General features: G+C 38.5%; 1 long non-coding RNA gene across 1 annotated transcript; it reads right to left on the minus strand.

The window, feature by feature from the left end:
- Positions 1 to 337: 337 nt before the first annotated feature.
- LOC124880371 lies at positions 338 to 3293 on the minus strand. Its single transcript, XR_007041301.1, has 3 exons — positions 3209 to 3293; positions 692 to 768; positions 338 to 521 (listed from the first exon to the last, which is right to left on the minus strand). It is a non-coding gene; the product is annotated as an uncharacterized LOC124880371 (long non-coding RNA).
- Positions 3294 to 24745: the final 21452 nt, after the last annotated feature.

Below are 24745 nucleotides of genomic sequence, written 5' to 3' on the forward strand. Positions count from 1 at the left end.
AGTATTATCAATTGAAAATAACAACTTACATATTTGAAGTTAAAAAAACAAACTGTAAACCCAAGCAATGCACTCCCTTAAAAAATGTGCAAGAACAATTAGCAATAAAAACTAAATAAACAAACTTGGTGACCACAGGAATTTCTGGCCAGCTGAAATTGTCCTTGTGCATTCAAATTGGTATTATTAATTATGTTCCAGAAGGTGCTTGCACTAAAAAAAAACTGTTTCAACGGGGTCAGAGGTGACCATGATTTTGTGGTGTTAAGTCTAGGTCCTGGAGGACGCCTCTGGATAAATGTAGGCGCTTGTGCCCTAATGTCAGGCTCACCTGGAGAGTGCCACTTGTCCTTGTTGTCATCACCAGGTCTTGAGGTAGCCTGACTCACCCGCCTCGAGAGCTGTTTACCTCTCTTTGTTGGGTTGGATGAGCTGCTATTTTTCTTCAGACAGAAGCTACCTTGTGTTTCATGGGCCTTTAGGCACTATGTGGCTCTTCTTCGTATTCTGCACCATTGTCACTGCAGAAACAGAAAGATATATGCTGAAGACTAAATTTATCTAAATGACATGCTAAAAATTAATTTGCATCTGACACTGACTAATAATAAGCTTAGGAACACAAAGGTAACACTGTAATTGCATCATGTTTATTTTGTAACCATAATAATCTGCAGAATAGACTTCTCACCTTGAAGAATAAGATATAGCCTCAACCCAAGTAGTAGCAGGCTGGGTCCTTTCAGTGCCTGATGGACCTGCCTCCTCCTGGTTATGAAAATACAGATAAATTGTTTCCTACTGTGCACAAAAAATAATAAAATAACATACAAAAGCAATGTTGTAATTCTGCAACAATAAAGTGGTATTGGTAAAGTGTTAATGATATAACAGCAACATAACAAGCCTTCAGCCAATCACTGTCCAATCTTTAATTATAGGGGAGAATTACAGGCAGACTGGACTTGCAATAGAGCACTTTTAAATTGGTCAACAGTGTGTCAGTTTGATAGGTCTTCAAGCAAATCTCTCAGTCAACATTAACCATGTAAATCTTCACCCTACAAACCCACATTTGAGCAGAAGACGTTTGCTATTATTGCTTTTCTTTTGTGTGGACACAGTATTATTCTAATGTTCACCATTCCAAACTTAACATCATTACTTTTTTGCAGTTTTTTTCACACTTTTAACAAGTGTGAGTCTCTATTTGGTCATGGGAATTAGTAAAACTATTCTGTAAAAAGTATGATGTATTACTCTTTAATTTGAATCCATTAATAATCAAAATCAACCAAAAGGGGAATGTTATTTAAGAAATAAATGGGTAAATGTGGCAGATTGTTTTTCTGATAAAAATTTTTTTACTTTGATGCATGAATAACACTAAACACTAAAATAAAGGCTTGTCTTCTCATTATAATACTCATCATGATAGCACATCCTTTCAATCTTTATTTTTGGGCTACATTATTACTGAACGACTTTAAAGAAATGTTGTGTAATGGAACTTTTCTCTCTTTGGACTTTTTAAAATTTCTATCCAAATCATCCTGACTTAAAGTGCTTAAAAATACGCAGACTTTCAAGCTATAATTACTGGACAAAAATATCCTGTGCCTAAATCCACATGGTAATAACGCAATTAAAGTGGTGTTTCTCATGCTTGGTAATCTTCTTTGACAAGACTTACAATTCAATTAACCCCATTTAACACTTTGTTTCAACTTCCCTGAGGCTAATTTGCTTTAAACTTACATCTCTTGCTATATTTATGCCTTAGGAAATGTCCATTTTATGAATTATCAGTTGTTTATTTCAGTGAAGTACAGATTTTGTATTATGTTTATTTTCTGGCATCAGTTCTTATCCTGCAGGATGTTCTCTAAAAGAATATATACTGTCTGGCTCTGAATAAAATAAAATCTTCATAATTTATAATGACATTGGTCTGAGTTTATGGGTGTGTTGAATGCTATAGGGAGGAGTTGGAGTCTTAAAAACAGTTCTAAATCACATTTAAAACCATTATTGTTTTATTCATTGATTGATTTTTATTCTTGAATGGATCCATAAAATCTGTCCTATAATCTCAAAGCACAGCGCAGCAATTCTCCAGACACTTACTAATGCAAGCGATGGATCAAACCTGTTTAATCACTGCTTTTTTGTTCTCTTCTAAGCTCACACTGCCTGTGACATATTGAGCAAACTTTCCATGTTCTCCCAGAGAAGGTCATTGGGCCAGGCCCAATCTAGCCTGTGAAACTGAGCCAAGATTTTCACTGCTGTCATTCAGATTAGTATTAGACGTGAACGCCTTTCCTAAGCAAATCAGGCAGTGTGAAGGACACGACCATTCTTCCATTCAGGCACGCCCGCTTCTTGTTAAAGAGAGGCAGGGCAATGAGTTGTAGGACAAAGGGAAGTTTGTGAGAAGTCCTTGTTCTTGATTACTTTTTTAAGAGAAAAGACGTTTCATCATGTTTGACAAAAGGTAAATGTATTGCACTGAACAGGCCATATAATGCCAACAAAGACTGTGTGAATTTTCAAAGAATGATTTAATTCTTCTTTCCAATTCTGCATATTTACTACTTCCAAGAAGTGATTTTGGTCTTCTAAAGTAACCTCACTACCAAGAAATGTTAAGTGTGTTGACGGAATGGTGGAACGGCAATGAAAGCCCACGTGTTGAAAGGTCCTGTGACTATATTGCAATGATTACAGTATCAGATCAAATGTACCGCAGAGTTGGCAGTACAGGCACAGTGATGGTTCCTTGTCAGTAGGATTTTCCACTCCCGGCCTGGATACCAGTAACTATTTGGCGTGGAGTGGAATAACACAGCAGCTGTATCCACTTCTGCTGGAAATCAGCTCACAGACGTTATACCTGGGCATCAATACTGGCAGACTGGCACTGAGTCAGAGTTGACGTCTGAGTTGGTTCCACTAGAGAGCCACAGAGATCACAATTTTGTAGCCATTTTCCAATCACTGATTTTTGCACAGCTTTGACCTGCCAATAACAATTTTACCCATTTGAAATTTCTGTTTTAAAATGAGAAGATAGAAAAACTGCATTAAAACTAGATTTTCTTCTAACCTTCATGCAGTGTGCTTTTTTAAAGGAGATGACATCTCGCCATTGTGTGAAGGAAAAGTTCCTAAATCGGACCACTAGACGTCTCTACACCCCACCTACCTGACAGATGTACAATGTCACAGTGCGGCCCCTTCACAGTCATCAAGGACTAGTAGTGCTGTCTGTCCAATGCATTTAAGAGATGTTATCTGTCTCTCTTGATTGGCAGTTGCCTTTAAATACGCCTGTAATAAAACCACTTATGCCCATATTGGTGCTGGTTCCTTGCAATCAGTTCCATATCCTTGCAATCAATAAACGAACTGTTTTTTGCATTGTGACACAAAACACAAGAAGAGCTGGAGCTGACATTCACTTGTGAGCAACAATGGACACAAAAGCATGTATAGATATGTAAAGGTGGCAAGGTATTTTTATGATTTAACTGTGGTACCATCAAGAAAAGATTCAAAACCTGCAGTACTACAAAAGTTTGCTGCAAGCATCGGTCAATTTGGTTGGAGAACTGGTAATTCTCTTGGAAGGACAAACTTGCACCTGCACTCAATCAGCACTGATTGGAGAGTGGCATCAAGCCCACAGCACATAACACAGATGATAGGGCAAACCATCTTCAAGCTTCGGAAAAGAACGTCAGTGATAAAAATGAGCCTTTAAATGCTGCTTTCCCTTCCTTTGTTCCTTTCAAGTATTTAGAAGCATGATGTTGGCTAACTCATTACACGCGTTATATGAGTGTAGAGCAAGAAGTCTTATATGATGATCCCTTTAAAGTGTACCCTTATGTATTTAAATACATCTGTATTTGGGAGATGTGAGAAAAACGTAATTTCTTACCGTCTCTGCAAATCTTTGCTTCTGCAGAGCTTTTGCCAAACAATCTTTTCTGTCCTTAACTGTAAAACTTATTTGCAAACTTGTTGGCTTGTTAACTAGATGGTTCATATCAAGAATCATGCCAGTGCCTCCAGCAAAACACTGTTGCTTTCCATAATGAGAAATGCCATGTAGCAGGACTTCTGTTCACGTCCTGCTTAAGCATTGCGGCCACAGGCTACAACTTCACATCCAATGTTATCACTGACAGGGTAACAGAGATTTCACGGAACCTTCCCAAAGCTGCTTTGCATCGCTTGTTAAAAGGTAACTTTTGATGGATTTAGTTGAGGTTGTAATAGGAAATCTGTGACAGCCGGAGCGGAAAGACGCCAAAGCAAACTTAAAAGAAAACCCTTTAATATGCATCACCTTCATCATGTGCTTCAGGCAGACATGCTAATAGGTGAATGTTCTGAATGTTTGTTACATTTGAAATGGTTGAAATTGCCCTTCAAAGTCAAGCCTGAGTTTTATTTTATTTTTTGATTGCTACCACTGCAGGTTCCAAAAAACAACAGCTTTTTGTAGTTTTTTGCTCAGACCTCAGTCTTATTGTCAAGTGTCACACATTTCCAAAATATTAGTTAGACATAACATGGCCTGGGGGCGTTATTAATGCAAAAGGCATGTGTCAGCTCCAAAGTGGGAGTTTTTCCTTTGTGCCAGTGTTAAAGAATATATAGCCAATTTTTCATTTCAAAAGAGCTGGGTCTGTGGACCACTCTGTGCCTGGGGAGCTTAATCGTTTTGACAAACATACTGCAACATGTTAAAATTATTCCTTTTGTGTCCTCTGCCATCACCTTGAGCACAGGTGTACCTCAAGTCTCTGTGCTCAGACAATTAATCTTTTCCTTTAACACATGGTTATGAACATACAGGTCCTTCTCAAAATATTAGCATATTGTGATAAAGTTCATTATTTTCCATAATGTCATGATGAAAATTTAACATTCATGTATTTTAGATTCATTGCACACTAACTGAAATATTTCACACATGGCTCGAATGCTCTCCTTAAATTTGAATTTCCGTGAAAACAAAGTCCTCTACAGAGAATATGTCCAGATGTTTTCAGTCTGTAAATACAGTGACCTAATCTTGAGGACGGATGGAGTTTGTCATGATCCTGGTGTGTTCGTTTGTTTTCATGTAGGTGTGACTCCTCCCTCTGAACAGAGGATCTCTGCTGGAAGTCGTGGTTGACCGGTGGCAGACAGCACATCTGTCTGCAATCACACTCATCTGACTGCTGAGAATAAAAGGAGCTGCAAGACAATCATTATTTCCTGATTATCAACTTCAACCCCCTCAGCTCATGTTAACTCCATTCTTTGTAGTTTCTGACAAATTGTTGAAATTGTAATTGCTTACCTCAGCTCAGCTTACCTTTATGCTCTGTTATCAGGTTGAAGTTAAATAACCAGTCCTGGATTCCTCCTGTTAACTCCCCTGTGGCAGATTACTCCTGGAATCTCTTCAGCTTCATGGTCGTCCACTGCACTACTTTAAACTCTGACTTCCTTCATCATGCTCCCTCACAAACTTTCTGTTCACTCCTCTCAAAGGCTGAAAGAACTCATCTGCTTAAGTCTCTACAAAACCTTCCTGGAACACGAGAACCGCTCTGGCAAACCTCCTCCAAAACTTACCACCGGGATCTTCACGTCTCACCCAACACCTTCTACAAACCAGGAGACCGTAAACCCAACTGCTTACCGCCAATCATTCATCCTTTTTGGCCAGTAGAACTCCTCCTTGTCAGACACAGCTGAACCCCTGGATTCAGAAACCTTTCCAGCCTTACTTTAAAACCAATTTTTTCCTTGTAAATAAATCCTTTTTGTATTTTACTACCTGTGTTGTGTACATAATTTTGCATGTGGGTCAGAAAGCTACCTCAAAACTTGACAGATGGTCACTGGATTGGAAGGAAATCGATCAAATCACCTGAAATAAGACGACCCCCAGATTAGGTAAAACAATTTACCTTTGATTTTTATTTTTTTTAAAAGCTCTGAGACTAAGAAAAATATAATGGATAAGATTTTTGATATATAAAAATAATGTAGCCTTTACAATGTTTTACAATGGGTATAAGAAGCAGTTATGTCCACCTTTTTTTGATTGCATTTGTTTTTCCTAATTATGCTTAAAAAAAGTACTTTCCCTTGTTAAATGCTTTGGCTTCAAAATAACACAGTCCTCTAGCTTTTTGAGGCTCACCCTAACCCTAAATAAGAATAAATGAAATCTATTTAATGACAAGTAAGCCTTTGCTTCTTTTAAACATTTTTTTTGAGGTCTCACATCTCATTGGAGGAACTGCACATGGTCTGACAGCAGAGAGGAACAGGGTGGAGCAGCTATTTTTACCTGAAGCCCAGGAGTGAGCTCAATGAGGAAGGTGAAATGGGAGGAAGAGTGGAAATGTAGGTGGCGCTTGGGAATGTGAATTGGGTAACGTTAATCATCTGGACAGTGGAGATATTAACTGTGTATGAAGCTCGGGTCTCTAGACGTTGCATAAACTGTTGGAACAGTGACAGAGAAAGTGTGTGTGGATTTGTAACATTTGTAAAGCTAAAAGAGGAAGGCCGTGGTATGATTCAGTGTGAGTCATGCAATAGTGAAATTTTGTGTGTGTGTGTGTAATGGCCTTTTAAAGGTGATATGTGCTGGTCTGCGTTAATCTTGTAGGTGGGATACACTTTGCCCATCCCTGAAAGAAGAGGAAATGCTTTTCAGCTCACCCTTTGGGTCATGAAAGCACACTGATAAAAAACAGTGAGACTATAACAGTACAGTAACATCCTCACAGCTTCAGCCTCAATGCCTTCTAACTAAACAATATTGAAACTCTGTGCGTATTTGCCATTGTCTTATTATAATTTTACAACGACTGCTGAGAAGGTCTGCAGCCTGAATGCAAAATTGTGCCTTAATAAGCTTTGGTTTAATACCATAAGATCTGGAGAGTGCTGATATGGGAGAATTTTGCGGTGGGAGCATAGAGACGCACAAAGGCCCAGCTCCAACCCCTAATAGAGGAAGAGGGCTCACCTTTTGTTATTATTTTCAGAGGCACCGTTTCTCATTGACCTACTTTGGGAGCAGAGATTTTAGAGGCGCTGAGCACCAATGCAAATGAGATCTGTTGCTTCTTGCCTGCCTGTTGAATTTCAAGACTTTCAATTCACATGATGCAAGTCGGGGGGAAAAAAACCTTCCTTGCCATAAAACTGGTTGCATACTTTATGGATACTGTCATCTTTTTATCTCCTCCCCCAAAGCTTATTCCAGCTCATCATTGCTGTACAATTTCTCTGGTGGTCGTTTTTATGGAAAGACAATTGAATTGGTGGTTTTAAATCAGTTCGAAGACTTGACAGCGGCCTGCTTGCTTTGCCTTCATAAACCTTACATAAACCTCCCAACACTGCAAAATGACTGTGACTATAGTGTTACTTGAATATGATACTCAACGTACTGAAAGGAAACGCTTGTCATTCTATCAGCGGCACCATCTATGAATGATTGGTTTTCCGTTGGACATCTTGGTCTTTCAAACATTTTTTCTGGGGTGGCAAAAAAACTGTAAATGTGATGAACACAGTAATGTGCTTCAGATACTTCTAATTGGGCTGTTAGTTTCTGAGACAGAGACCCTGACACCCCTGTCTAGGCTAGGCTTCAAACTTTCCTTTTTGATAAAGCTTGTAGTTAGAGTGGCTTTGGTTATCCTGAGCTATCTCGGTGGTTATGCTGCCATAGGCTTAGGCTGCTGGAGGACATAACCACTTTTCCTCACTCTGCTTCATTTTCCTAATACTCTCCAGTTTTGCGTTATTTGCTGTTGTTTTAAATTTTAACTTCCTGTGCTCTCCCTGTTTTTATCTTCCTAGAATCTACCCCTGGCCTAGCTCTATGTTTACCTGTGTCACCTTCCTAAAGGGGAGTATAGGCTGATATACTGCTGCCAACAACTTACAGATGATACACTTGGCCCTATCTTTCAGTGTTAACTCTGTCTCTCCTAGCCATAACTATTGGCTGAGCTTTTACTGTGACTAACTGTATGTGCTCTCTTTCATACTCTAGACTTGAAACTGTCTCAGAGCTTATCTGCTTAGCTGTCTTTCTCTTCTAGATGAAGCCACTAAAGTAGCTACTACTGTATTTAATGTTTTACTTTTCTTTCACATAGAAAGTACTCCTGGATCAGTGCTCTGTGTTCTTTTTGTGTGTGTGCTCTGTCTTCTCAAACCCCCAGTTGGCTCACACTGAGCCTGGTTCTGCTAGATGTTTCTTCCTGTTAAAGGGGACATTTCGTCTTCCCTGTCACTGCATGCTCATCCAGGAAGAGTGAATGCTGCAAGTCACTGACTCGATGCAATCTTCTGGGTTTCCTCAAACAGAAAACCATTTTAACCAATTTATATAATAAAGTTGTTTGATAATTAGGATCAGTTGGAATGAATATACTTGACATGGAATCTATATGTTTTGATTGGATTGATTTCTAAAAGTGCCTTGAGATGATATGTTGTGAATATAGAAATAAACTGATTGAATTGGTACTGTAATACTTTTATCAACTTTTGCTGCGATACAAATATGAGCAAAGGAAATTAAGTAACTTTTAAATCAGAGACATCCATTCACACATTTTGAAATGGAATTTTATGAGCTTACTGATGTAATCCCCTAATGGTAGACAGATTTTTATGTGATTGGCTTAACTGACTGAGGCAGAAAACAAATATAGAACCAGAAGTTGAGGAGATGGTACTCCACAATGGTGAAGGTGTAGTCATCATTCAGACTAAATGGCATTTCCTTGGGTCATCGCTACTACTAGCACGCCTCCCTCTTTCTATCCCTTGGCAATTAATGCAGAAACTGGTTAAAATATTTCACAAAGAAAACGCTTGACCAATCCCCACTAACATCTATCACCTAAACTTAATGTCACTTATGCAGTGTGTAGGCAGTTATAAATCTCGCAGTATATATTTTATATGTGTTGAGGGCAAAAAATATGACACATGCACCCAATTTGCCACCTAGGGTTAAGGTTGAATTGTAATGGATGAGGGTGTCTCAATATTGGTATTACTTTGACCTTTTTCTTCTTTTCAGCTAAGCATTTCATGCATTATGAAGATAAATACTCATGAAAATGCTCATCTTACAAATTATTTGTGAATTTCGGAAAAGTCATTTCTATTAATGTTCTGGATCCTGTTTGGGCCAGCTGACTCTCTTTAAATATGCCACAATTTTACCCCTGATCAAACCAAGCAAGCTCGTGCTGGTAAATACAATTTCTCTGAGTCTTGTAGTAGACTATGATAAAACTAGGAAAATTACTTGAAATAATTAGTAGACTAGAAAAGTCAGCTGTGCAGGTTGGTAAAACGTCCCATGGAAAATGGCTCTATTATATACTCAATGGCCCATTTCAGGTATGAAATGACCAAATCTGCAAGGGTATGAAGCTGTGGTGCCTCTAATGAACAGTGGGATTATATGATCTGACATGTTGTTTTTGTAGCTTGTGTGCATTCATAGTGAAATTTGCAGAATGATGCAGATGGCAAACAAAGTTTTGGTCCAAATACTGACTTAAAGCTTTAAGGAAATACTGAAAACAAACAATTTTATTCATAATTTTGCATTGGTTACCTTTAATCTAATATGTGACAACTTTATTCAATTGAATGTGGTTCTTTGCAGTTGCATCTAAAAAACACGGAGCCAATGGGAAACTCCATTCTGCAGATACCAGCCTCATTTGTGCTTGACCACTAGTCATAGTAATGACCACAACTTCAAATCTCTGCAAAATAGTGCAGCTAACCTGACCTCTGAGGAATCAATTGTCTAATTGAGACATATCTAAACAACGAAAAAAGCATGACTGTGCATCTGCTAAAAGAGTATACCCCATTTAGGACCTTTGTGGATTTAATCAGGCCAGGTCACAAACATATGACCACATTTCCTAAGCTTCATAAGCTGCCGTGCTGTAGATGAAAAACTTGCATTTCGTTCACAGCTCACCACAGATTACAGGAGCAACTGCATGAGTGAAATACACACCTGCTGCTTCTGCTGACTATGTTTAGTGATTGAACTGATCAGGTCATCCCAGTTTAAAGGGTTGGAGCTAATGTCACTGCTAATCATTGCACAGCTAATACACTTCTGTAAGAAAAACACAAAGACAGGACCATGGAAAATTGCACCAAGATAGCCATGGAAGGTTGTTTTGGATCATTACCCAGCTATATTTTACAATGAAGACTCCTTTTTAGTTTACTGGTAGATTCCACCAGATTTTTATGTAAAATGTCGGGGTATATTAAAGAGCTCATGATGCCATGTACTAATACTTTTGCCTGCAGTGTGAACATGGCTTCAGTTTATAGGAAAAAACTTGGCGACCACAAGCTCTCCACAAGCTATGAGTTTTAAATTTATATTTTTTTTTTACCCCTTTCACCTTTCCTTTTTGCTAAGCTTGATGCCATGATAAAGGTAGCGCCTCATCCAGTTGTCTTAGGCATTAAAATTCCTGCTCTGATTTTAGATTTAAGCAAGCTTAGGCATGCAGCTTCATTCTTGTAGTCATTTCCTGACTTTCTCATGATCTGTCTGTGTTAGGTTTTGTGTTTTGAGTTTCTTGCCTATTTTTTTGCACTTCCCTGTTTAGTTGCTGTTCATGTTGGATTAGATTCATTTTCCATTCTTGTGTTTAGATTACTTTCTTGGATTCCTCTGTGTTAGCTTTTTTAGTCTGAATGTCCTTGTAGATATGTTTCCCCCGTTTATGTTTAGTTCATCCCATTGTTTACTCATTTAGAGTTCTGTTAGATTCCCTCTTGTATTTCTCCAGTTCCCTGCTCTTTTGTGTTAATTAACCTGCCTCCTTCAGTTGCTCTACATTCTGTCTTTCTCGCCAGCTACCAATTTCTTCTGATAGGCTCCCATTGTTCATTGGTCCATTCTCCACCCTACGCCAGTATTTATACCCTTTTTTTTTCCATTGTTCTTCACTGGTTTCACTGTTAACTACCTGGCTCCATGTCTGTTTACTTGTCTGTGTTCAGTGTCCCAGTCTGTAAGTTTTCTTTTTTAATTAAATGCTTTGCATTTGGGTCATTTATCAACCATAATACGACAGACTTATTAAAACAACAAACATTGGAAACTGTAAATACAAACACAATTGAAGTTTTTTTTACAAAATGCCGTCTGAATGCAAATGTCTATAATATAATTTGCAAGGGCATGATCCCAAATAGAGCCTTCTCATGCAGCATAACTGTTCAGTAACTATGTTAGGAGACTTTTATCTAACATTTTGAAGCACACACTGAAGCAATTGTTTATGAACTGATTTCTTTTGGACTGCAAGCCTGGGAAGAGTAAGTTCTGTCAGTGCTATGAGGTGGTTGATATGGAATGCCAGTGATGACGAAATCTCTTGTCCTGCAGGGTTTTAAGCACAGTACAGAATGCTCTAGGATAAAGAACACACCACACTGTCCTTTGTTAAGTCTTTATCAAAGTTCTTCATAAACATTTTAAAAAATATGTATAACATTTTTATTAGTAACAATACCACCTCTTAACCATTTCGATTATGTCAAATAGGTAAGTGTCCCAGACTGTCTTCATTGTTGTTTAATCACACTGTTATGTTGAAAATGATATTGAGCTGTGCATATGTGTGGTTGTGGTCAGGGGATTGGAATTTGAATTATTTTAAATTCCATTATTTTTTGTGGGGAAAATTTGTTTCCAAACAAAAAATTTCAAGATAAAAACTGCCTGTTTTAACAAATGAAATTTGTAATAAGATGTTTCGCTATATTCTTCGATTCTCTGCTGGTGAGCAATGTACTTGATTCTGACCATATATGATAACAACACAGTTTTGGTTTTTAATATATTCATACTCAGATCAGTTCTAAATAGCAGTTATTTATTTAGAGGTGAAGTAAACCTTTATTTGCAGGTTGTGTTAAAAGGTGTTCTGTCTGAGATTCTGTACAAAGGATTATAGTGAGGGTTCCAGTGCTTTTGCAGGTATGTTCTGCCACTTTTTTATTACATATTGCAAACATAGCAACAATGTTAGGAAATGGTAATTTCTTTGGTTGGAAGGAGAATCTGAGCCAAGAGTGCTGTTGTCTCTGCTGCAAGAAATGGAGAGGCTCTAAATGCTTGGTGGCCTTTGTTGCCAGATGGGAGATATGACTTGTTGAGGGATTTCCGCTGAAGAGGCCATGTTCTGTGGGTATGATAGCCCTCCAGTCCTGCCTCGCACTATTTCTGCTTCTTTTGTATCTCCACATCTTTCTAACCATGCCTAACACATCCTTTTCACATGCTCACTCCTCACATCCCTGCGGCTCTTTTTTTTAGGCTGCTTTAAAGCCAGATGTTCATGTGCTGAGAGGATAAATAGGGAGATATCAGAAAATACACCACAGTTTTATCTCAATGGATTAGAATGTCATCAAAAAGGTGATTAATTTTTTTTTAGTTATCTTAGAAAAGTAAACCACACATAGAATCACTAGCTCACAGAAAACTAAGATTCAGATTCTCAGAACATTTTAATAATTAATAAAATAAATAAAAACTGATTTTAATACAGAAATGTTATAGTCTACCCAAAGACACCCTGTACAATAAGAGTAAGCCACAAAAGGTAATAGCTAAAGAAGCTGACTCTCTGCAAACGCTGTATCCAAGCAATTGTACAATTGTAATGGAAAATTGAGTGGAAGGAAAATGTGGTAGAAAAAGGTACACTTGCAACAGGGAATACCACAGCCTTCAGAAGATTGTGAAGAGATTGGGGGAGATTCAAAGGTAATGGAGTGTAGCTGGAGTCAGCACTTTAGTACCCTTCACACACAGATGTATCCAGGACATGGGCAACAACTGTTGCATTCTTTGTTTTATGTCACTCTTACCTGGGCAAAGGAGAGAAAGTTTTCTCACTCAGCACAGCCTCTGCCATGCCGCATTGATGCAGTAATTAATGCAAAAGCAGTTCTGACCAGGTGTCGGGTGCATTAGCGCTACAGTATAGAAACCCTTTTTAATAGGCTGACATCACTATATTTTAAAAATCCCTTTTTATTTTTTTATTTTTCTGACGTAAAGTTCCTGAAAATAAACAGAATTTTGGGATTTCATTGTCTCTACGCCACAATCATCACAGTTGACATAAACTATGAATAATGTAATTTAATAAAATATATCACTCATGAAACATATTCATTACACACAGAGTGTTTATCATTTTATAATGATCTACTAAAATTGATAAGCTTTTTTAATGATCTTTTAATTTGAGGGGTACCTGATCATATGACGCTTCAGAGTTGTTCAACGGTTGAACAATTAACTTTATTTCCACTTTCTCTCCAGGTGTTTTCTGCTGCTGTGTTAGTTTTACATGTTTTTCTTGCTGTTTCCTTCACAATATAATAAACTCTCAAAACACCAACATAGAAAAACGTCCGCTCTTGCTTCTCTGCCTATCATTTAACTTAGCCGACCCCGTTCACATATAAACCAGCATGACAGACTCGGTAGCTCGGATTCAGGCTCTTTGAAACTCCCCCCCCCCCATTCACAGGAGATAAGAAGCGATTTCAGTGGCCTAGCACTGTTTTCTAACCCAGATTATTCAAAAGCAGCACTCCGGCCCCTGTAATTGTCTGCACTTGAGCTGCAGAGGGTAACTTTTATTCTCAACCTTTGTACAGTGTAAGAAAATGAATAATTCTGTTTTCACAACCAAGGAATGTTTCAGACGCACTGCACTATAAAAATATTTTATTCACTGGAATTTCTCAGTTGGAAATGTCAGTTTTCCCAGCTCTATCTCTCCCCTTGACTATAATCAACGACAGCTCCTGTGTTTGCAGATTATACAGACATCGCCGTAAAGAGTGGGGAATAAAAATTGCCGCCGTGCTGAGTTTACGTCTGACAAACAACATCCACGCAGAGATCTGACACTGCAATTTGCACTCACACACAGAGGCAAATCCTTGCCTTATTCAAGATAGATTTCCAGTACAGACCTATTTTGCAAATCAGTCATGCAGCACAAAATAGTGGCACAAAGGCTTATATTTTCTAACTGCCCATAGTTGGGAAGCAGTAAAAGAAAATGCAGGGTGTTTATGGAGAATAGGAATGAAGGTAGCATGCAGTTTTTATGCCTTCTAATAAGCCCCCAAGGCTGCGAAACATTACGACTCTACTTTTTTACAGCCACTGATGGTCCGCTCAGAGATGTGCACGGTGCAGCTCCTGGGTATGTGTGCATGTGAGCGGCTTGGCAGAACAAACCCGTACTGTCGGCTAATACGATCCTCGTGAATGTATCTGGCCATGAATCAGTTGCCTGACGTTCTCTCCCCCGACACCCCTCACAAACGACATGCTTAGTTAATGCATAAAAATGTGCGTATGTGAGTTTACATGAATGTGGTTGCATACTTTTTGGGGGTTCATAAGGCATTGAGCGAAAAAACATTTCAGATGGCATGATAAACTACAACTTCAGATCATATTAGAAATATTTTTTTGCTATTGGTGTGTGTTAGTGGTTCTTGTCTGAATTGTGTCTTGCTATTTAATATGTGTAGAATAATTCAGTCCATGTTTAACTTGAATGTTTATTGTGCTTCCATGCCTGTCTCAATCTTAGGAGATCTTTATGCCAAAAAGCATAAGAAAATGCTCTTTTTGTGTTTTCAAAAATGAATTAAAGGTTTCAATAATCTGAAACTGTATTTTAAAGATTGTCTATTATCAAATTTATGCTGGGTTCCTTAAAAAGCTCAGTGAGAAGCTCCATAATCCAGAAAGAGATCCGGTAAGAGCTCCTAATCCTCTGCATTGAAAGGACTTAGTCCTGTTAGTTTGGGCATCTGATGAGGATGCCTTGCTTTGGAAGTCTCCCAGGCAAACCCCTGGAATCAGAGCAGATTCAGAACACACTGAAGGGACATAAATATCACTAGAACACCTTGGGATCCCCCAGAATGAGCTGAAGAGTGTCAATGGAAAGAGGAATGTCTGGGTTCTTCTACTGGTCCTGTTTCCCCTGCATCCAGGGCCGGTTCTTGGCATAGGTCACAAAGGCAGTTGCCTAGAGAGCCAGGTGCTAAGCGGGTACTGCTGGGACAACTCATAAAAGAAGAAACCTGACCTTGGATAAGTGGAAGATGATGGATAGATGAAATCCTTAAATAAATCAAAAATTAAAACAAGACCAAAATTACCCTTAAATTCAGCATGAGATGGAAGCTGTGAATTAAATACCAACTTCAGTGTCACTTGCAAGTGGTAACAAACAGACATAATTTTTTATAGTGCTCACACTATGCACAAATCTAAGGGACACCAGTCCTCATTCACTGGACAAGCAAAACACTTAACTTTTTATTTTTGTTGAGACTCCAAAGTCATGCCTCCTCAGGCAGTGTTCCGTACCGCCCATCATGTTACGCCAGATGTAACAGGATGATGACACCTTCCAAAATGTTTTTGGAAAATGTGAGACAGACCTTTGTATTTTTCTAGGTCAGCAGTGGTATTGGCCTTAAAACTCTCCTATGAATGTACTTTTTGGCCAGTCTCTTCCTTGTTGTTGAATCATGAATACTAAGCTCAACTGAGACAAGTGAGGTTGGTTTGTATCATTTTTTCCCTTAATAACACCATGGTATGGTCTGAACAAATCTTAATCTTTTGATGTCTTGTTTTTCAATGCATGCACTCACTAAGGCCTTCTGAATGTCCATATGCCATGAAACTATTGAAGATGTGTATATTATTTTCAGTGTTTGCAGAATATTCCACTGTATATCAATAACATATACCATATCAATTTTATGAGGAACATTTTTGGGGAACATGCGTGTAAAGAAAGCATATGCCCGGAACAGCTCCGCACGGCTCTGCACCTTGTGTGTCGCATTCCCATAGACCCACTTTCGCTCCGCTGAAGGGAACACCTCCTGGAGGCGCGGCTTTAAAGCATCATGTGTCCTCCTGCATAACCGCCAATGAAGCACTGCCGCGATGTGCGGTAAAAACCTTGGCTGGCCGTTTGATCGGCTACATCAGCAAACACCTTTTCATTCCTTGTCGCCCCATCCAGCTGCCGCTGAATATTGCAGCCTCCTATGATTGGCAGAAAAGCTTGCACCTCATTGTTGCTCCAAGGGGTGACTTTCATAGGTTTCTCTCACTCGCTTGAATGCACATTTGAAAATTGTTTTTTTTACGCTGGTCGACTCTTACGGCTGGCTGCGCGCCCATGGCCAATCAGTTAACAGCCGTTTGGTCACGTCACGTACAGTACCGACTCAGCCTCGCTTAGCCCTGCTAAGAAGGAGGTACCAAAAAGGTAGGTACCGGTACTGAAATAACAGTAATGGAAATGCTTGTTAAGCGAGCCGAGTGGAGCCGAGTTGGGCCAAATCGAGCCAGTGGAAAAGGGGCAATACTGTACATATTTTTTTTTTTTAAAGAGAAGGCATCAGAGCATGTGTTATAAATCTAAGTTATCCTCACCAGACCAACTTCTCTAGGCAAGTAAACACTTTAAAGATGCAGATTCTTTTACTTTTTTGATGTATCATTATTAAAGGTGATTGCTTTTAGGCCTTCATAAGCATAGTAGTAGTAATGTCACACCGGCAGCTTCAGGTCATAAAGTCATGCTCAAATAATAAATTGCTTTGCGCCATCAGAACATTGAAAGCAAACAAAAAACATTGCAATATTGATGCGCTGGAGCGATTGTTCTGTCAAAATATATGGTGTTGCGTAAGGATGCACTTTTTTTTCACATTTGAACCTATTCGGGACTGATATCCGGTACCTGGGAATTGATACGGTACTCAACAGTACCAGTTTTCGGTACTTTTGTGTGTGTTTCTGTGGTAATAAATGTTAATCTGTTTAATAATAAAATCTCAAAAATATTTAATTTAACATTTTTATTTCTCAATATATAAACTTTAATGAACATATCAAAACAACATCCAGCTGTTTGTATTGTAACATCTCACTTGTTTCAAACATTTCTTCAACATGAAAACCCTTAACTGACGATGCTGTGTTTTTTTCTTAAGAATGCGCAAAATAAAACCCAGCCATGTTGCTGGCTGCAGATGAGGAGTTACTAATGGATGCAGGCGTGCTAACGGTGCCGAATGCAAGAGTTGTAGCCGTTGATCTGAGGCTGTCGAAAATTGTGCGCCTTGAGAAAAATCTTGTGCTTAAGTAGGTGTTCCCTCAGATTAGAAGTAGGCCTAATCCTGCTGCTGGCCTTGCACTTTGTGTCACTAATATTTCGGCGAGCGTAATCTACATCGCATTTCATCGAGTTTCTCATGAGTTTGGCCAGTGGGGAGAATTAATGAAAACCCACGTGTGAGTTTCTTCTCCAGAAGGATGCGTGCCTCAGTTGCGTGGTAACCGGTCTCGATTTCCAGCTGGAAAAAGCAAAGGGGAGAGGCCTCATATTCCTTATATAGACCACTGTAACATCAGAGCTGCGATCCCACTTCCTATCAGCTGCAATTCTTGCTGGGAGTTGTGGTAGCAGACCATACTGGGGTATATAGTAGCAAACAAATGGTTCAACGTGAGTGTGCTTTGGTTTGACCAATTCCATATTATCTCTGGCTGCATGTTTAGGTTTGTTGTCCTACTGGAAGGTGAACGTCCTCGGGAGTCCCAAGTCTTTTGCAGCCTCCAACCGATTTTCTGTATTTAGTTCCATCCATAATCTTCCAATCAACTCTGACAAGTGTCCTTGTCCCTTCTGAAGAGAAGCATCCCCACAGTATGTCGCTGCCACCACCACATTTTATGATGGGAATAGTGGGATCCGGCACAAACAGCGCCTTCCAGGTAGGCTAAAAAGTTTAGTTTTGGGCTCATTTGACCAGAGCATCTTTTTCCACGTTTATTGTGTTGTTTATATGGCTTGTTGCCAGACTGCATACTGAACTTTTTATAGCATTCTTTTAACAATGGCTTTCTTCTCATCACTCTTCCAAGGCCAGATTTGTGGAGTGCACAAGCAATAGTTCTTACATTGGTGGTTACTATGAGCCTGTTTGCTGCCTCTCTGATTAATATTCTTCTTGTCCTTTTTTTGGTAGGTTTGCAGTTGTGACCTACCATTTTCATAATGATGAATTGTTCAGTGTATCATTGTCCTCCCACTTCACGATTATGGTCCACTTGGTGTTTCTCTAATAAAATCTCAATAAAATACACTGAAGTTTGTGGTTATAACATGACAATGTGAAAAGGTCAAGGGATGTGGATACTTTTGTAGGGCACAGGCTGCTTGATGTGCATGTATTTTTCCTTGTAAATTTTCTCAAATGCATAGAGTCAATGTGACATTTTTCAATTACTGCTTCCCAGAACATGCAAGCCAATATAATCAATGGCTTTCTAAAAATATTTAGACTGGAGGTGGATCAGTATGAGGGATCATTCCCGCTTGACTCTGATATGTTTACACAAATAGACCACTGACGACAGCGAGTGCCCGAAAGGCTCTTATGTGTTGCCTTGTTGTCCAGAGGCAGCTACGATGAGAAAATATGCATATCGGCAGTATTACTAAATATGGCTCTTCTTTCCAGGTGCACACAGACTTTTTTTTTGCACCTAAAACCCCCAGCTTAGAATATTGCCTCTGAATCCCCTGTCAGAGATGCTTTCTTTGGCAATACGATTATGCTTGGAGATTTTTCTGTCCTGCAAATTTCAGCAAAAGGATGTATTATTTTTTATCTGTTTTTTAATGCCAAAACATTAAACCCATCTGTTGTCATATCTTTTGTAATACATTTTCTTTTTTTTTCAACAGCAAAATGATCTGATTGCTGCTGTGTGCAGAGTTAATCCGACCTTTAAATCTTAAATGTGGATGTGGAACAGCAGCACTTTGGTAGATTTAATAAAATACTGGCATGTTTTTCTACCAATATTTAAGTGTGTTTGTGTGCACCATCTACACTTATTGATTATTAATCTTACACTGGGGTGGGTGTGGGGGTGTGTGGTGGGGGGGGGGGGGTATTAGGTTTAAGATGAGCTGAGGCATTTAGGTGAGACTTAAATGATGAAATTGCACTTTTTTACTCTTGTGTAATCAAAGAATTAAAAAGTTATGACATTTGTAGATGTAATTATTTTCTTTATCTGGGGGAGAAATACCTTCAATGAATACTATTTTTTAATCTCTGAATAATATTTGTTAAAGGGACACATTACTCCACTGTCGTTTAAGTTTCGAGGTGACTTTTAGTTAGATGTTCTACACGTTTTGAAAAATGCTTCATTAGGTCAAAACTCAGAATTCTTTTAAAAAAAAAGTTAATTATAAAAAAAAAAATCTGACCACTTTTGCACTTTTTGTTTGTAGCTGATAGGACAACTGCAACCCGACGCAAAAATATGCACACGTTACACCCGTCTGCTCAATCTGATGGGTGCATATTTTTAGTCCAAACTGCTTTGGGAAGCGCAATGTAGAAACAAAGCAAATAAATAAAATAATAATAAAATGGATGAAATTTCCCCCCGAATCCCTTCCAAGTAATAGCATTGGGGTTATTTTTTTTCTTTTGATGCTTTATATGAACAACATAAAAACATATGCCTGCAACCTATACATTTCTGGAAAACATAAATCACATTTAGGAGAAATAAAATAATTGCATCTATGTTTCTTTTTATTTTCTGCAACTTCTTCAAACTCGAGCCTCATTGCGAGGAATACAGACATCCCCTTTTCACAGCAACATTTTTCAGCTGCCGGTGGATCCTGAGGCTTTCCCAGAGCCTGTGAGATGTAAAGTTTTTCTGCCATATTCCTAGTCCCCAACCCCCCTTTAGGATCTACAACTAGATGGATGTGCCCAGAAAACCTCTAGGGCAAAGAGGCCCAGAAGCTTCTGATTCATATACCTTGAAACTTTGAAACTAACCAATAGGATACAAACATTTTGGGGCAAAGATATCTCTCCCTTTCTTTCACCTAAAGGTTAAGTTGCTAAAAGGAAGAGAAGGGGTAGCAGATATTGTCCTTGCCTGTGCTATGTGAAATAATTATGAAAGGGTTTATTTATTATAGTTTTTACATAAATATACAATTTTCTTAGTCTGAGACTTGTTGAGTTTTGCAAAGTCCCACGTCATATATTTCTGATTTACAGATAAGACAACATCATTCAACCATTTATTTAGTAGAGGGTTATCCCAAAGTGTGTGTAGTGGTGAATAAAGCATTAAATAAAGATTTTGTTTAGGCACACCCCATTGCTCCATTTGCTTTCCCCATTAGATTCCCTTAAATTCACTCATGTAGGACAAGATCCCTAATTGCAGTATTTAATGTGTTAATGATTTAATTATTCTTTTAATTAATTTTCCACGACTAAATGGTTGACTTAATTCAAGTGCTCTTGGCTTTCCTTTGAAGAGTATTGGGGGGGGGGGGGGGGGGGGGGGGGATTGCATAGCCAGCTGGAGATGCTTTGCAGATGCTTTTAAATATAAAACTTAAAGAGAAAGCAGAATAATTAAACAAAAACATGAAAAGAAATTGTGGATTTAATCTTTAATAAACTCTCTCACAAACTTCCTGAAGGGGGTTTTACTGCTACTGATACAGAGCATAAGCATTTTTAGAAGCTGAATGTTTTTAAATTGTGGTTTACTTGATTCCTTTAATCTAAATTTGGCAGGAAGTTATACCAATTTTAATATATTATGCATTGAAAAGATCCCAACGGTATTTACAATTGCATGCTATGAGAATGTTGCATAAATGTTTAGTGGGTCACTTTGAGTTTCCCATATATATGTGTGTATGAGTGTGTGTGGCTCATTTTCAGAAAATATACTGCCTTTTGAGGACCTGCTCATTTTGGGACCAAAGCCTGGTCCCCATGGGGGAAAATGCTGTTGTTGGTTTAGAAGTTAGGTTTAGGACTAAGTTCTGAATTAAATTTGGTTAGGTATGTACTGTTGGTTAGATATAGGGTAAGGGTCAGGGTTATAACTGAATGAAAATTGAGTGGAAGTCAATGCATCTCCATAAACTAGAAAAAAAAATAAGTGTGTGTGTGTGTGCGTGTACATACTACCAGTCAAATGTTTGAACACACCTTTGTCATTCAATGGCTTTTCCTTATTTTAATTGCTTTTTGCATTGTCGATACATGATCAATACATCAAAATTGTGAAGCAAAAGTATATATAAAAAATTGTTTAGATTGTTTATATAAAATAACTCAAAATATCTTTTATATTTTAGATTCTTTAAAATAGCCCTCTGTTGGAATTATGATTAATTCATCTTTATCAAGAATTATAATTAACAATCATAGTTTGACTAAATTAATTTCTTAACCAAAATCCTCATTTATGAATCAAGACCAGAGATGTCTTCTGGTGTTGTAATTGTGGCTCAACACCTTTGATAATTAAAACCGTTAAATACTCAGTAATAATTAATAACTATTACCAGAGATGTCACTGTTTAATCAACCGTTTCTGCCGAAACGTGGGGAACTTTTACCTTATTTTGACTGACACATCACTCTTGTCCAAAAAAACACAAAAGCTCTCTTTATCTTTGTGAATATTTATTAAATCACAGCCTGATACAATCCGCTGTTCCGATTTAATAATCTTCACCTACTCAAACATGCAAAGTTCTACACAAAAATATATCTAACTGAACAAAATAAAGCAAAACAGCAGTGGGTGCGTATGGAATCAACCAGCAGTTATGGCAAAAGTGATAATATGACAAGGGAATATGGTGTTGAACGAAGCTTTGGGAGCGCAGCCCGCCAGAAAGTGTAGCTCAGTGAGATGCAGGCAGTCATAAACCTTCCCCCCCAGCAAGGTTGTAAACCCCGAGGACAAAGGGTAATAAAACTTTTGGCGGCAAGCCAGTAAGCAGTAAAGTTGAAGACAAAGAAATTGGTTGATTTTCACCATAAGGTTATTATAGCAGTCCAGTTTCACAGCACACCTACGCGCAGGTGTTCGCACGGTAAAGACACACTTGCGAGACATGGCGGCCTCCGAAAGTACCAGCAAGTTTCAAAACAATAGCATGCATATACAATTCAGAACACATTAGACTCTAAATGGCGACTCTAATCGCACTAAAACCTCCTCTACCCTGCTCAGATTATTTCTAAGAAAGAAATAAAAATAAAGGATGGGTTTTACTTGTCGTCTCCTCTCAGCAGAGGGAGAGAGAAGGAGGGGGAAAGTTAGAAGTTAACGCGCGTCCACAGTTAACTTCAGGAAGAGCGGTCAATCTTCGTCCTCTGGCCTCCTTGGCGAAAGGGGAAAATATGATCGTCCGTCAGGAGTCAACTGGATTAAACAAGGTGGCGATCCGTCTCCTTGAAACTCCGTGTTTTTTTTTTTGGTTACGTGTTAAACTCCCGTCTTCAATCGGCAAAGTGAAATTTCTGGCCTTCTTATTCCAGAAATCTATTTTTATGAATTTTTCATTGGCCAACAAAAGAGAATAAATGAAATCCACTTGGGACTCTTCTCCAGAATGATGCGCTTCAGTTGCTGGTCCGGTCTCCAGCATGAAAAGCAGCTTCTTTCAAATGTTCGCCTTCCTATATTCCCTCCTGTGATGGCCCCGTCATATCAGCCGCAGTGGCCGCTGGGTTTTGTAGGACAGACTATCCTGCGGTATAAAATGGCCCATGACGTTGGAAAGGCATAGTGGCGTCCAGCAACATGCAAATGCTCCAATATTCAGCAAACAAGTGGTCTAACACCTCCTTGGCTTTGATTACTGCTTAGCACATTCTTGGCTTTCTCTCGATGAGCTTCATGAGGTCGTCACCTGAAATTGTTTTCTAGCAGTCTTAAAGGAGTTACTGGATGTAGGAATAAAATTAAAGACAAACCATTGAAAAGAATGGTGTGCCCAATTATAAACACACATACACACACACACACACACACACACATACATATACACACTGCCGGTCAAAAGTTTTAGAAACAAAGGTATTAGGAACACTTTCACATTTAATGGTTTGACCATTTACATTGTATGTAGATTCTCACTAAAGGCATCAAAACAGTGAATGAACACATCTGCAATTATGTAGCAAACAAAAAACTGTAAATGAACTTTAAATATGTTTTATATTTTAGATTCCTCAAAGTAGCCGGCCTTTGCTGTGATGAGTGAAATATTAACCTTTGGCCATCTCTCAACTTCTGGGATGTTCTATCAAGACTCTTTGGAAAACCATTTCAGGTGACCACCAAGAGAGCAAACCAGTAATCAGAGCAAAGGGTGGCTGTTTCGAAGAATCAAAAATATAATGCATATATATATAGATATACATAATTATACATACATACATAATTCCATATGTTTTCATTCAAATTTTTTTTTACCTTTGGTGAGAATATACAATGTAGTCAGGAAATAAAAAGATCTGTGAGAAATGTATCTAACAGTTTTGACCTGTATATATATTTTCTTGTTTGTTTTACATTGAGTGTAGACGATTATTTGCAGAAAACCGACTCTGTCACAGGTCATTGCTTGCAATGCAGAAATCATTTGACCGAAGATAAGATGAGGGCGCACATTATGGCCTCGCCTTGCTGTATTTCTCTAAAGTCATTCAAACTTTCTAGAAACTTCAGGTGACTTTCTGGAGTCCAGGATGTATTTTGGGATTGATTACTGAATTTCTCTAGAAGTTGTGTTGCATTTTTACTCCAGGTAGCTGTGGAGTGTTTGCTCTGGTGTAATCTCAATGAGGAGATTTCGCTGATATCTTATCCAGCCAAGCAATACTATCCTGAACTCAAAAATGTGTATGATGAATTATTTGTGACAGAAAAAGTGAACATAAATGTATGTGTATATGCTTTACATGTAAAAGTATTCGCATCCCTTAAAATTCGGCATGGTTTTCAACTTTATTTTTACAAAAAAAAAAAGAAAAATATGAAAAACATTTGTAGTCAGCTCCACCGAGTCAACGCTTTGCAGGATCACCTTGTGCGTCAGTTACAGCTGTCATCAGCCTTTTGGGATTTTTTCTCTCTGCAGAAAAGAGACTGAAATGTTTTCCCATTCTTCTTTGCAAAATGGCTCAAGCTTAAACAGATTAGATTTAGAGCAGCTGTGAACATAACTTTTCAAGTATTATGAGATTATCAGTTAGATTTAGGTCTGGATTTTGACTGGATCCTTCTAACACATGAAGCAGAGTACGTTTTCCACCGCTAACAACAGTCCAGAACGTTCTGCATTGGTCTCATCTTACCAGAGCACCTTCTGTCACTTATCCTTTGTTTCCCTACATGGTTGATGGCTTTCAACAATGGCTTTTTTCTTACCTCTCTTCCGTAAAAGCCAGATTTGTAGATTGCATGATTTATAGTTGTTGTACAGACATATTCTCCAACCTGAGCAGTGGAAAACTCCTCCAGAGTTCCCAAAGGCTTCTTGGCTGCTTCTTTGATTAATGTTCTTCTTGTCCGGCCTTTCAGTTTAGGTGAACAGCCATGTCTTGGTAGGTTTACAATTGTGCCACACCATTTCTGTTTTTAGATGATATATTGAACAGAACTCTGTGAGATGTTCAAAGCTTCGTATGTAGTTTT

This window comes from Girardinichthys multiradiatus, chromosome 14, assembly GCF_021462225.1.
Source record: "Girardinichthys multiradiatus isolate DD_20200921_A chromosome 14, DD_fGirMul_XY1, whole genome shotgun sequence".
Lineage (NCBI taxonomy): Eukaryota > Metazoa > Chordata > Actinopteri > Cyprinodontiformes > Goodeidae > Girardinichthys > Girardinichthys multiradiatus.